Genomic DNA, 15,158 nt, shown 5'->3' with positions numbered 1-15,158 from the left:
ACGCTTGTTTGTTCTTTGTATCATGGAAGTTTTGTGCCTTCCCCTTTCACTAGGGTATGGAAAGATTGTGAGTAATAAACTCAGGGATTTTTGCAACAGTAGTCACTAGAAGCCCTCCTGACTCTATCTTCTGTCGTTTATTCCTTTCCTCTACCTGCACTTCCCTTCTCAGGAACATACAGCCCAATTGGGCTGGATCCAACAGAACAGTGACTGAGAAACAGAACTGGAATTGTTATCTTGCTTCCGTATGCATGCATGTATACTCCCCCACAAATGCACATGTGCGTATGTACACACACCGTATACATACATATGTAGACTTGCAAAGTAAATGTCATCACAATAAAAGATCCAGGTTTTAACAGTAAATAGATCAGGAATTGTCTTTTTTGTTCTTTGATGACTTTTTAATTAGTGTAATTAAAGCTTAATCAGTTACAAATAACCCCGTACAACCCCATGTAATCAGTAAATTAAATTTCCATACTTGAGTTAAATAACCAATTTTGTCCACTACTCATCAGTGAACTAGAATAACCTGAATGGATCTTAGAGAAATGTGATTAAGGAACTATCAACTCTGAGATGAAAATGTATAAATACTGATTTTTTAAATTGTGTTAGCTCTTTAAAAAACTTTTTACAATATGTTTTGATCATATTTCTCCCTCTCCTCCAATTCTTCCCAACCCCATTTCCATTCATTTCCCACTCAACTCTGTATCCTTTGATTCTCAGCCTTTTCTTAAAGTATTTTTATAGTGAAAGACTAGGGTTGGCAAGGCAACTAAGCAGGAAATGACACTTGACACTTGCCCCCACTACCCATGACTTGAAATGAGTCCCTGGGATCTCCAGGTGGAGGGAAAAGACTGACTACCTCAAGTTGTTCTCTGACCTTCACTGGGACACTGTGATACATACACATACATATATGTGTATATTTATATACACTCGAAATAAGTAAATGTAATAAAACTTTAAATGGATTAACAAAAATAATTTTAATGAAACATGTAAAATATGATTTTCCCTCCAAGAAGGTTAATTGGATAGTGCAGTCAAAAATTATTTGTAAATTCCAATTAAATATATGTACCTTTGCATTATAGTTTATGGTTTATCTTACACGTTATGAAAAAGAAATGGATTGAAAGGCAGTGTCATGTTTTAGAAGCCCTGATAGTAGTTTCCACTACGACTTCCTCCAGGACACCGACATACATCAATGAGAGATATGAGAAGCAGACTGCCATAGTGAAGTGATAAACATTAAAATATTAAAAGATGCATCACCTATGTTGCATACGAGTGTGAATATACTTTATCCTTTAATCACGTCAGAGGAAAGCAATAGTTTTCTCACTCAAATCATATTTCTTGTCTTTGGAATATCCCTTGGTATTTTAAAATTTATGTAACACTGTCTAAATAAAAATGAAATTGGCCTCTATCATAATTTCAGCCATGAAATAATAACTGTGACTGAGCTGAAATTTACCTTAGTGTCAGGAACATTTATTTAGAAGAGATGCAGTCCAATGAAATGATTTCAGTGTTATGAGTTAACTTTTAATAAAAGCAATGATCCATTTGGGAACTATGCTCATAATGTTACTACCTATTTTGTTGCAAAAGAGTTATTCAGAGGTTCAAACATTATGACATTATTCAAACACCGAAGATACATAAACTTTAATTCATTTATTCTGTTTGATGTTTTGAATTTTATATAAAATCCACTAATCTAACTGTCCAATCTGTCCTGAAAGAGTACATCAAACATCTTACATGATCCTCCAATACCACTGGCAATGAAGAACTTCTTCCACTTTGTAGATACAACTTATTGTTTGGTACACCCAAGGTGGCCAGTTGTGGAAGGATTAGTATTATAGCTATCTCAGGTAATCAAATCAAGTTTGTTTTATAAAATAGAATCTCAAGGCTGGGAGTCAAACAGCCTTCCTGGGACCAAATCTTCTCACAGCTCCTTGCTTTATTTCCTCTAGAAAAATATATACGTATGCATGTGATTTTATATACATATGTGTATGTACATATACATATATAAATACATTGCATTATGTAGATATGTGCAGACATGCATGCACACATATATCATATATTAAAAGTGATCTAAAACCATAAGTCTCTGTATTTACTAGCTTTAATTTAACAGTCATGGCTTGGAAAGAAGACTAACATGTCTTTTCCCTCATGTTGAAAAAGAAAGAAAGAGGTGAGGGCTGAAGAGGAGATGCAGAAGGAGGAGAAGAGAAGGGACAACTAAAAAGGAGCAGGTGAGGAAATGTGAGGGAAGGAAGAAGAGGGGAGGAAAGGGATGAAGAAAGGAAAGAGGAAAACAAGAGGAGTTCCACACAACATTGGGTCTGGAAACACCTACTGCACATAGACTCCCTTAAACCCAGGTGGTCTCAGGAGCGATAACTTTCAAGGCTCTATTCATAATGACCAGGGATGTTTATTGTGATGACATCTTTTTATCATTCCCCAGCACTAGTGTTGTGTTAACCATAAGCAGTCAGTTTGTACCATCATGTAAATATCTGCCAGCCATCCAGTCAAATGGAAGACTGACTTTGTCTAATGAGACAGATCGCTAGAAACTGTGAGAGGCTATAGTGTACTGCCACTTCAATGGAGACACAGGGAATACAGCACCTAGAGGGGATTCCCTCCCAGATGAGGGAGAAAGATGCAGGACCTTATGTTTTTTGATCTTTATTCATTCTTATTTTATCAAGGAAAGGGTGGCTAATTGTGGAATAATTGTGACTTGGATATTTTGGAACTAGAAAGGCTATATTTGAAGGTCTAATTTCTTTGTCTTTGGGATAGAAAACAAAGATAGTATTTAATGTGTATGCAAACAGTACACTTCGCACTGTTTTCCAAGTCTCTTGGTTGACTGACTGAGATTATAACATGGCAACACAGTAGCCAAGTAATCAGGCCCACTCTGAAGAGACTCCTGGAAAACTCCTCTGTTCAAGTCACACCTTTCTGGCTTTAAGAGAGGGTTAGAAAGTTCTTCCATTTTCCTTCTCCTTTTGTGGTATTCATCAATTCTGCCATCACATTGGAATCTTTCCCATCTTAAATGTCAGTATCATTGTGAGTTCTTCTAGAACCTGCTGTCAGCAAACCTTTACTGGAGCCAACCCAAACATCTTCTATTTTGTTTTTAACTCTGTTATATATCAGCTGACCACTCCCTGTCACTGACCTCACCTGTAAAGTGCATGCCAGCGTCTCTTTATTCCATGTACCCAGCTGGATTCCTGTTACATCTATAACTGGAGTTAACTGAAATGCATGCCTGTCTTCCCATCCAATCACAAAGTGTGGGACCACTCCTATATGCTGGTTTTGTTTTAGTTTGCTTGGTTGGTTTTGGGTTTGGGGTTTCATTGTTAGTTTGTGTTGTTGTTTGTTTTTCTTTTGTTTTGTTTGAGACAGAGCCTCACTGTTTAGTCCAGGGTGGTGTTGAACCAACAATCATTGTGTCTTTTCCTTCTGACCTGGGGATTGGAAGTTTGCGCCTTTATGCTGTTTATCCTGTCTCCATAAAATTTTTGACCATTTCTTTATTTCTATGGGAGTAGTTCCTTTTCTATCCAGAGAACTGCACAATGAGGAAGCCTGTCTTTGTTGTCCTTACATTCAATGAGCATCTGTGTTTCCAAGGGGCCACCCCTTACAAACACACACACACACGCACACACACACTTGCACACATGCATGCACACACACACACACACACACACACACACTTCACCAGCTCTCACCTGTTTTTTGTTCAGCTCTTTTCCTGACACCAAAGGGATACTCATTCAAGGAGCTCCCTCTGTTGGTTTGGCTCACCAAGACTGACCTGCACTGGAAAATTAACATTAAGTTCAAATCGTTGAAAGGAATAGTGGTTAGGATGTGTAAAATTAAAGATTAAAAAAAGTCTTCTTAACGAGGCTAGCAAGATAGAAGTTTTAATTTTGAAATACAAAGTAATAATCACCTCCCTTTAGATTTACTTATTATGCTACTTATGTCTAATTCTCCTGATTAATGTTACACAAGGCTAATTCTTTTTTGAAAAGCAGGTAAATGTGGAGATCAAATGGTAAGAAAACACGTGGATGTGAAGAGAGTGAGGGATGGTGATTCAGTTACATGGATGCACAAAATGCTCTAAGCAAAGTCAAATCACACTTTTAATTTTAATTCATTTCATTTAACATAATTTTATCTTGCTGATTGGGGAAAGTGTTCATCTGAGGAATGCAAGCCATAGCAAATAATGCCTCACAAGATCTTCACTGAGAACATACCCCTGGGTAGGATGGAAGGGAAGGCGAGCCTGTTTATATAAAGCAGGTTAGGATGTAAAATGTGTGAGCGACGGCAACAGTGAAAACGAGCCAGTTAGGACTTTTCCATGGCTCTATCAGTCCCCAGAACTGACATTTAACAGCAGCACCACCATATCACCAACACCAGCTCCCACATTCGGAGCAATGAAAGCTTCTGCTTCCGGCAACACACTACTCCATTCTGTCCATTCTCTTTGCGGTGATTGCTTCTCTTTTCTAAGCACGCCACTGGAAAAGTAGTCAGCGAGCTACAGCTAGTGAAAGAGAGAGATGCTCTGTGTGTGTGTGTGGTGTCATGTACCCTCATTCCACTTACATAGTATGCTTTTTTATAAACCCTCAAAAATCAGAACAGAATGTCATTTTGTTCAGAGAAAGGCTTGCAGTTGCATTGCTAAGAACTCCTGTTGGGATCTTTCGGTCTTTAATATATTTTGACCTAGTGAGCTTTTTATCTCTGCCTCAGCAACCTTCACCTTATCTGTCAGCAGGAGCCAGGCGCCTTCCTTCAGGTGCCATTCTGACAGGCACAACAGACAGCCCTCTGCTGCCTATCACAGATTTATCCAGACTTCCTTGGCATGAGGAAGCTTTCTGGGGCTATTTACTTTTAGCAGTAGAGGAAAAGTCGGGGCTTCAATGATTGAGCTGCTATTTCCTGCAGTCAGAAACGGGCTGGAAGTACACATTGAAGCACGGCAAACAGATTCCTTCATAGTCGCGTTAGTGACACGGACGGGGTTCTTCTAAAGTTATACAGCTCAATACAGCAATGTCTGTACATTAATGTAGTTGAAAGGAGATTCAAAAGGATTAGATTTAAAATATCACATCCTAACAAGGCATGAATTTGGGTTAGGACAGTCTGTTTGAGTTGTGCAGAGCCACTGCCATAAACAGGTCATTCATAAAGCACAGAATGTGTGTTCATTGTGGCCACGTATTTTTCTTAAAACCTTTAAAATTAGACCATGAAGAATTTGGGCATGGATCCATTTCAAACCCTGGTGCTGTCTCAGGGGTGGCCAACATAAAGATATGTGCCAAAAAAACATGTGGGTTAATTTTATGAGCCCTTTCCCTAACTCATTTTTTATTTATTTGCTTCATCTACAAAAATTTCACAATATGATAGTCCTATCCACACCTTAAGAAAAGAAAGCTTATTTATTTGTAAACCAAAATGAAAGCTGTTACTTAAACATGAGCTTATACCCTCCCAATCGACAGTTTATCTCTCCAGAAAATATGGTATTGGATTCTTGATGCTTTCTTTTAATAAGGTCACCAATCTCTATGATATAAGTTTTGAAACAGTTCATTGTCTCAGGTTATGGAAGAGGTCAAGGAAAAGAAAATTAACTGACAAATAAATATTATGTGAAATAAGAATGGATAGCCCTAATATTTATTGTATTTATGATGTGCCAACACTAAAGAAAGAGTTCATATACTAATCTCATTTAATCCTCTTAGGAGGCTTATGAAGTCGATAGTAATATTATTTCCATGTGATACCCAAGGTAGCTAATGCAAACAACTTTAAGTATCTTGCTGCAATGGAACAGACCCAGGCTATGAACTTGCATACTTGAGCTCAGATTTCATGTTTTAAAGCATTATACTATATGACCACCTTTAATACATTCATTAAATTATCCACCCCTTTTCCTGGCTATTTATTCAGAAATTGGAAGAAAACAAAAATACGAACTATAACATCATTTCCAAGAAAAAGTTTTAGTTTTGAAATCAGTTTATAGCTTTAGCTGCACACAGGGTGTTTATCCCCATTGTCTCCTTTCACATAAGGAGAATTTATAAACTCCATCCCATTGTTTCTTTCTCAAGGAGTTTGACTCAGAAGAACATTCTTAAATGGAAATTAGATTCTTTGCCAATGGTGACCACTGAGAATTTTAACATCTTGTTCAAGACAAAGCAGGAGATATATGACAAAGCAGATTAGACAAAACTGTGATAAGTCACCAAATAGGTGTATGTAGTCCATGGGTATCAGAAAGCAAGATCAAGGAGCTCTTAAAATAAGATAAGCTGTATAACATCCTAGTAAAACAAGCAATGCTTGTATGCAAGGACTGTACTGCCCTAGTTCCTCATGGGGCTTGTCTGCACACTTCCTTATTTTTCAAAGTTCTAGGAATATACAACAGTGAATATAGGAAAGACATTTTCCTCATGCTGTTTGGGCCCTTAGTCTCCCCTTCTCTTGTTCCCCACCCCACTAGCAAATGCATGCAATTAGAGAAGAATACAGAACACCTCCAAACCTTCCCACCATCTGAGATGACAGAATTTCTGTCTCATTCACCGTTTCATTTCTGAATAAAGACATTCTCTGGAGCAATATCTTCATCCAGATTACTTTCCACTCATTTTGCCTGTGCGACAACTAAGGGAAAAGGGCTGCTGTGTAGTCTACTTCTGGGCAATGAGATGAAGTGAAATGAGCCTTAGTAAGGGAGACGAACAGAGGTTATGATGCAAGACGATAGAGGTAAGAGACTCCCATACTTGCATGCAGAGGATTCTGGGAGCACCATAGAAGTTAAGTCTGCCAGGGAAAATGTTGCAAGAAGTCCAGAATTCCAACATGAGACAGTGACATTGGAACTACCTTTTAAAGAATTAGTAGAAAAAAAAAATTGAGGAAGGGCCAAGGGAGATAAAGAAACTAATTATAAGAAAAGGGTACAGTATATTTGAAAGTACCAATTGAAAGAAATAGGTAAGGTGGGAGGATTTGATGGTTGGAATAGAATACCCATAATCAAGTGACAGAAAAGTGAGCTGAAAATAGGGACCGGATCTGGATTCAGAAGAACTTACAATGCCATTCTCAGAGGCAGGCCTTGGGTATGAGGATCCAGTGAAAACTTTTAAACTGAGCACTAGAATGTGGGTTACGTCACCACAATGAAGGTCAAAGTAACAGTGCTTAAGCAATGTCATAGTCTAGTCCCGCCTCACATAACAACTGAAAACCATAAGCAATCCTGTACTCGAGGGACTGCAGCATGTCGGAGTCGAGGGCCTTAAGTGTCTGGTTGCACTGCTTGCTTATTAGCCTCAAATTATGGGTCCGGCATCCACCATTTACAGTGGATAAAGTCTGCATAGCAGGAAAAGCTATTCCCACCATTACAGTGAGAATCAAGAGAAGCAGGGAGATGTATTATTCAGCTACAGTATGTTACATCAAAGAAAGGAAGAGTAGATATTTAAAAACAGATGGCAATAATTCTCTTCCAAAATAATGCAATTAGTTTAACAGAATGTTGAAATGCTCCTTTAAAAAATGAAGAGAGGATAAGGAGATCAATTAGGAGAGTATTAAGCAGGCTGGATGTGGGTCAGAAAGCCAAATTTAGGCAGGGACTTTAGAATTAGTGAACTAGGAGGACTTTGCTGTAAGCCATACATCAGAAAATCCCAGAAGCTGGCGTATCCAGTATTGAGGCAGCGACTGCCCAAAGCATGGCTTTCTGCCGATGTTATTAAATTGCTCCGCTGAGCAGCAGCGGCCTAAGAGCCACTTCAGGCAATCCTCTTTTGTGATCCAACATTAACTCCTGCTCTCTTCTGGTCACCATGAACCCAGTCGCTGTCCCTTTTCCTCAGCATCACAGTGCCCCCATGAGCCCAAGGCAGTACACAGGGCTCAGGCTCACTTGATGAGTGTGTGGAAAAGAAGCCATCATTAGCAGTGGGCTCCTCACGCTCTGTTGCCCCTGAGGCAGTTCACTCTGCAGAATAATTCCAGCCAAACTGTTACCAAGGTTTTTATTTTTCACACTGACTGATGTAATACGTTGTGAATTGCACACTCGGAAAGTCATTTGTTCATGTTCTTTGGTGTACAGAGGGAAAGGCATAACCTTTGCCCAGCTGTCTGATGATTCCCAAGATCTAAATCAAACACATGCATTCATGTTTCACTACTAATGGTATTTGGCCACAAATCAAGAATTCTCTCACCCACTAGGTAGACATAGAAGACTATAGAACAGAACACAGCAATATTAAGACTATTTAATACATTCACGTGCCTTTACAAAAATAAAGTTGGTGAGTATTATTTTAACCAACATACTTAAATTTATAATTAACTGATTGATTATTTAAGTAGAAAGAAAGACTGATCTCCAAACATTCAATAAGTGTGTTGAGAAGGTCTCATTCGGGATTTCTACCCAGAATGAGACTTAATACTAGGTTTCATTTAGGATAAACTATTCCTATTGTCACTATTTTTATTCAACAAATGGGAGAGTTTGTTTCACAGGACTCTTCTATTTCTGATCTTCTGTAAAAAGCTACTGCTGTGATTATAGCATCCCTTCTAACTTCCTCTTCTCCTCGGAAACAGTCGGTGGTCATTGGAGGTTTGTGCTAAATGTCATCTTTTATTTGAGTTAATCAAATTTTAAGACTTGATGGACTGGAAATATCAGATGTAAACTGATAGTTTTACAAATCCCTCCTTTCTAGCATATTCCACAGTTGTAAGGGTTATTTCATTTTCAAGACACTGCCATCATCAAGATGCATGACTCCTTAGATATTTCATGCTTTCAGGTCCCATTATCTAGCCATGACTTCCTGCATGCAAGCACCTTCACATCCTGGCTCTCATATGAATGCTCTTTGCTCTCATCCAGGAATTCCTTCTCTAGGCAAAATAAATTCATATTATCCTAAAACGTACCTACCTTAGCAGAATTCAAGAGTCCTTTAACAATTGATCATTGAAGGCCTAGCACACAACACATAAGAACAAAATTTATAATACAACTGAGTATACAACCTTCAGTTTTAGCTTATGATTCTAGAACAAGAGTCCTCAATGTTTCCACTTTAAACCAGTCCTGTGAAATCTGTATGGACCAGTATTCCCACAGGAGGAAGCCACAGGGCTGTGCATATTGCTGCCATGACAACTACATCTCCATTTCATTACAGACTCTTCAGCCAGTGTTGCTCAGTAATCTTCATGTATCCTAGTCCATCTTCATCCCCATGATGTTCTACAACAGTGTTCTTACTTTAACCTTCTACTAATTTCTTAAGTCCTTTAGCAATATAAAGAACCTCACATGCATAGCACAGTGAATTGAGGTGAATATAGCCCCCTTTCACCCACAACATATTCCATCTAAAACTCCCAAAGAAGTCCCTTCCCTTCTGTCAAGAAGCAGTAGTTCTCTTGGACAAATCCAACTCCTTTACCACTGTTCATACTCACCAGGACCATGTTACCTGCATTTTTTTCTGGCCCACACTCTTCACAGTCCCGCACTCATTACTCTTAAATATCTTGGTATTACATAAAGAACACATAGATTGCACAACAAAGTCTGTAGTTACTCACTTTGACATCTGAAAATAATGATTTATGATTTGCTATACTTCTACTTTGATTAGCATTACAATAAATAAGAATGTAGTTATATTATTTATGTTATATGCATTGTAAGAGGATAATGGGCAATAGATGCTATAAAATTGTTTATTGTTTGTTTTGGACATATTAGCAAATGCATATACTTCTGATTTCAAATTGCTATCGTAGGGTGAAAAGGTACCCCATACCTAGCAATTTATAAGAATAGTCATTGATCACTAATTTGTTAGATGAGCAACCTGATTAAGGAACAGCAAGTGATAGAATTTATTTCTTTAAATATTAAAAGCATTTACAATTCTCATTATTGCTTAAATCTGAACTGTTTTCTACAAACTCATGTTTTGCATACTTGTTCCATAGCTTGTGACACATTCTGAAAATTATGTTGGCATTATGAGTTTTGGAGTTATGTTGGCATTATGAGGTCTGGAGTTGTGTTGGCATTATGAGGTCTGGTCTGGCTGTCCCTAGATCTCACTAGGAAACTGTAAAGATTATACCCATTTTAGATTCCTGGTTCCTTCACCTTGTGAATGAGCCACCATTGATACTTCTGCCACTATGGACCAAGTCCTTATCATTATGGACCGTGACCCTCTGAAGTCACAGATTAAAACAAAATCTTTGTCCTCTATTTCTTTGTCAGGTACTTGGATGAGAAAGTAGTTAATACACTCCCCTTGTCTTAATGAATGTTAAATCAGTTAATCAGGCCCTGTCTTTTGCCAGTCCTCTAATATTACCAAAAATAAAATAAATAGCAAATCCAAATTATATTTTTTAGTAGATTTCATTAATTCTGTCATGAGTTTTATCCCCATTTTCACTTATCAAGTGATTTCTCTGCTGTGGGAGCACATTCTGCTCCTTCTGCCAATAGCCTTTAAGATACCAGCCCCACTTGGGCATGGTTTCTTATACTTTAAAAAGCAACGGAACTGTGTGCCTGCTCTCTTGCTCCTGCTGCTAGATTCTGTTTCCTGTTTGTGCTCAGAGGACTGTTGTGTAGGACGGTGATCTGTAAGTTTTTCTCCTTAAATAAATAACACTTTTTATAATCAATAACTCTGAACTGGTGTGGGATTGTTTTACAGCATCATTTCTCTTTTCCAAAAGCTTCTCATTCATTAAATCAAAAGATACCTCCTTAGTGGTAATAAATTAAAATAGTTAATATTGATTGTAAGGGTATTATAAGAATGATTGTCACAATGATTAAGAAAGAGAAACCTTTCCAGAATGTGGACATCACTTCCGATAGGGAGATAGGGAAAATAAAGGAAATATATAGGGAAAGAGAAAGATCTACAGAATGTGTGCAATGCAAGTCTTCCTGAGTGAATGTGCCTAATACTTATTCAATAACTGCCATCATAAGAACAGAAGTCTTTACCATTTTGGTGTGGATGTACACAGTAATCTATCAGTGAGCACAGTCCAGGGTGAAATCATTGTCCCCGATGGTCTTAGACTCTCAACCTTTTGGACTAAGCAGCAACTAAGTTCTCTGGCTCCCCAGCATGCATGTGGCCTTTGTTAGACCATATGAAACACCATTATATTACTTACAGAAGTTATTAACAATTTTAAAATTGTCTCTAAAACTCTATTAGGTAATTTTATTGAAAGAATAAATAAAAAGAACAGAGCCAGCAACATATGTTGAGGGGCGTCACAAGGGAAGAGCTAAAGGATTAGGTGAAAGGCTTACTTACATTGGAGGATGAAAAATCATATATTTTTTTAATCTACAGATATTTGTTTGTAGATAAAAAGACAAGACTTGAAGTTATCCTTCAAATCCAAGAGTTTCAATGGAAGTTTTTCTTTTAGGGAATTTATCTTTTCTATTATAGCCTTCAAATAATCAGGCAATTCTTATACACATTATCAATGTTTATGATCCTACTAATTAAAGTGCTAATGCCATCTAAAATGTCTCGCACAAGCATCTGGAGTAATGATATTCAAACAAATATCTGAGAACCATGAAATAGACAAGACGACACATAAAATTTACTGTCTCAAATCTACCATTTGTTGACTTTGCAAGTAGCACATTTCTTTAAGTCATACTTACTCTGCACAGAGAAGATAATAAGGCGATCTCTCTGTCTAGCATGTACAATTATCTGCATATAAGAGAACATGTATCACATAGTCTCTCAAAGGTGACACTTGATGGTCACCCCTCTCTTTCATATCCTATAAATCACACATGATTTTTAAAAAGTGAAGAATATTTTTACATAATGTACTTTTCATAATATAGAATCTACTACGGATATACATTCTTTCAAGTTATCATAAGAGAAATAGTTGATAATTAGAATCCTCATAGCTATAACTGACCCTATATTCATGGATAGTATCTATAACTATCTAATAATACCATTCTATTCTCTCTTTGCCATTTACTGCTTATGATTCCCTGTCTAATAAAGTGACTTGAAATTTATTTCTGGAATACAATGTAAAAGTGACAGTATTAGTTAAATTATAAGGGAAAAATATCAGAAACAAAACAAAAAGTCATGCACTTTGAAATAGAAACTTGACTTTAAACTCAATAACTAGGGAGCTTAGTGGTACTTTGGGTTTAGCTTCTGTAGAAAGCTTGCATCCTAAAAAGCAACTCCAAATTCCCACTATAGTTTTAATGCAACCAGGTTTGAAATGTAAAGTAAAATAAAAATAATAAACATTTGGTTTTGCATACTATGAATAGGAATGGATTTAATTTAAAATTCTTTGTGAAATATGAAACCATTAGGTCATTTGCACTAAATAATCTAATTTTTTATTAAAGAAATCCATTGTGTGGCCACTAGGGAAAAGTCTATTGACATAGTAGCTTTTAGTCTGAGTAACTTTAATTCGGAGGTCACATTTTTTACATATTTACTACAAACCAAAGAGACACTTTTATGAACATAAGCAAGTTAATGGATCTTCTGATGTGAGCAATAATGATCCGCAGACTGAGTTTTGACCAAAGGGTGGGTGCAGTATGTTTCTACAAATATAGAGTAGGGAGTAAGAAATCCAAAATGAAATAAATATCTTGTAACTGGAAAAATAACTGTGTGAAGACTTACACAGAGACACTTTAGATGCTCTTGAATACTACTGTATTTTGCCTGGAGTGTTGGCCACAGGTATTTTCCATTCAGCCTCAAAGATGTCTGAGTGTTTATATGTATGCGAAGTGTCCAGACATAGAACACTAATTAGGAGAAGAGGGAGGGCAAGACACCCTTTAATAAAACTGGCATGTCTCTTTTCCTTTCATTGGTGCAGTTAAACCTAAAATCGCCAACATCTAAAAGACTCTTTATCCTGCTCATTTCATGTGAGGCAATACACACAGCAGGGGAAAGCCTGATGCAGACCAGGCAGCCATCACTGCTGAAACATAATTGAAATCCGGTCACCTAAACTGTGAGCCCAATATTTTATTCTCACATGAACACTTGTGCGTTATGAAAAATGCAGTAAGAGAAAGCCCCAAAGGTCACTGAACGAACATCAACAGCTGTTCTTCAGGCATTCGTTTAATGAGAAAATGTAACATTCCATAAGAAGTCTATTTTCAATTTTCATATAACATTTCCAAAAACATGGCCTTCAGGCTCTGTTCTTTCTCACTGAACAGGGTGAAATAGTGTGTTCTAAGCCTTCTAGAAACAAGCTCTGCCACTTCCTGCCTGGCCAGGCCCAAGACTCTAGCCCCACTTCTGTTCTACCATGATCAGTGTTTCCTTGAGAAGGAGCAAGACTCTTACACACAAACAGGCAACTTACCAAGGTGGAGCGAGATATCACGTTCTAGCTGGGAATTAGATGTAGATATGAAAGGCATGATGCTGTTAAATTAAGCATTCTGTTGGCTTTCAAAGAAATCAGGATGGAAATTACACATGTGTGACATTGGGAAACAGAATTGCCTGCAGTTTTAAGTATGTTCTGAAACCTGGACTTACTGTGATGTCTTCTCTCACGGCTTTCTTGCATGAGGCAATTTGTGTGAAAACTCTTTAAAATAAATAAATAAGCAAACAAACAAATGTTTCTCATTAAAATGAACAATGTTCTTATTTTATATGTTTCTTATCATATTATAATTTGTCCAAAAAAGAAAAAGGAAACAATTTTCCTATGTGTTGATTTTTCTCTTAATTAATTAAATTAATTTATCTTCATCAGGCTTCTCATCTTTAATAATTTAACAACTAGATTTTGCCAAATGTGTATAAAACATATATAGTCTTCACTAGGAATGATCACTAGTAAAACTTCATATATAGAGACATATATACTTACAGATGTAATTCTTATCTTCATATACATGTATCCGTTGTTTATAGTATTTTAATGTGGATTATAATGACAAGCAAAATGCTATTATTTTCCAGGAAATTTTAGCTTATTTTAGAATTTATTTTCTCCTATACATTTAAAATTCTGCCATGTAAATAATTTATTCTCACATGAAAAATGTTCATAATTTATTTTAACTTAAAAAGTTTAGATGACAGACTTTTTGATTTATTAACTGAAGTGAAATCATGATGCTTACTGTGAAAAACTGATTCTGGAATATTTCTCACAGCCTGGACTTTTTAAAAACAATGGGATATTTGCTGTTTGGTCACATGGATCATGAGAATAGAAACCTGAATTTGCTCAGTCATAAATTGTTCATATTCTTCCTCCTTTGTCCCTGTAATGTCTCCTGCTAGGCATAGGTGGCCCCAGTCTTTGAAACATAATACAATGGTGTTTCTTTCAATTAGATGATATCAGCAAAAGCTAAATTACCACACTGTATGTCAAAGATTTTGTCGTTTTTTTTTTAACAATACAAAACACAGTCTACCCTAAAAAGCTAACACACGAATAGAATAATCTTACTGCATAATGAAGTACTTACTTTCTTCATTCCTGCAGCTCACAATTATAAAAGCAACAATATCTATATGGAACCAGTAAAACTGTATGAATAATCTTCTCCCCAAGGATATTCTTTTCAAATCATGTAGTATTTCCTTCCACATCAAACACTCCACTGATACAATTATTAATTATGATGACAATACTCCAATTTGATATGCTTGATGGCTTGTAAAAAGCTGTTTAAAATTTTGTTTGTTTTTTAAGTTACAACTCTAAAACCCCCTTCCTTCTCATTACTCTTCACTTTTCAGTGCAATTCATTTCCTTAATGAGAGGAAATAACCTAACACTATAATGAACTGATTAAGGTTTCCCACAGAGCAAGCAAGCTCAGTTTGAGTCTAAGGTAAAAGTTCTTTCTAGCTCTCCCTCCCTCC

This window comes from Chionomys nivalis, chromosome 15 (genome assembly GCF_950005125.1).
Source record: "Chionomys nivalis chromosome 15, mChiNiv1.1, whole genome shotgun sequence".
NCBI lineage: Eukaryota > Metazoa > Chordata > Mammalia > Rodentia > Cricetidae > Chionomys > Chionomys nivalis.
This window is presented reverse-complemented; position numbering follows the sequence as displayed.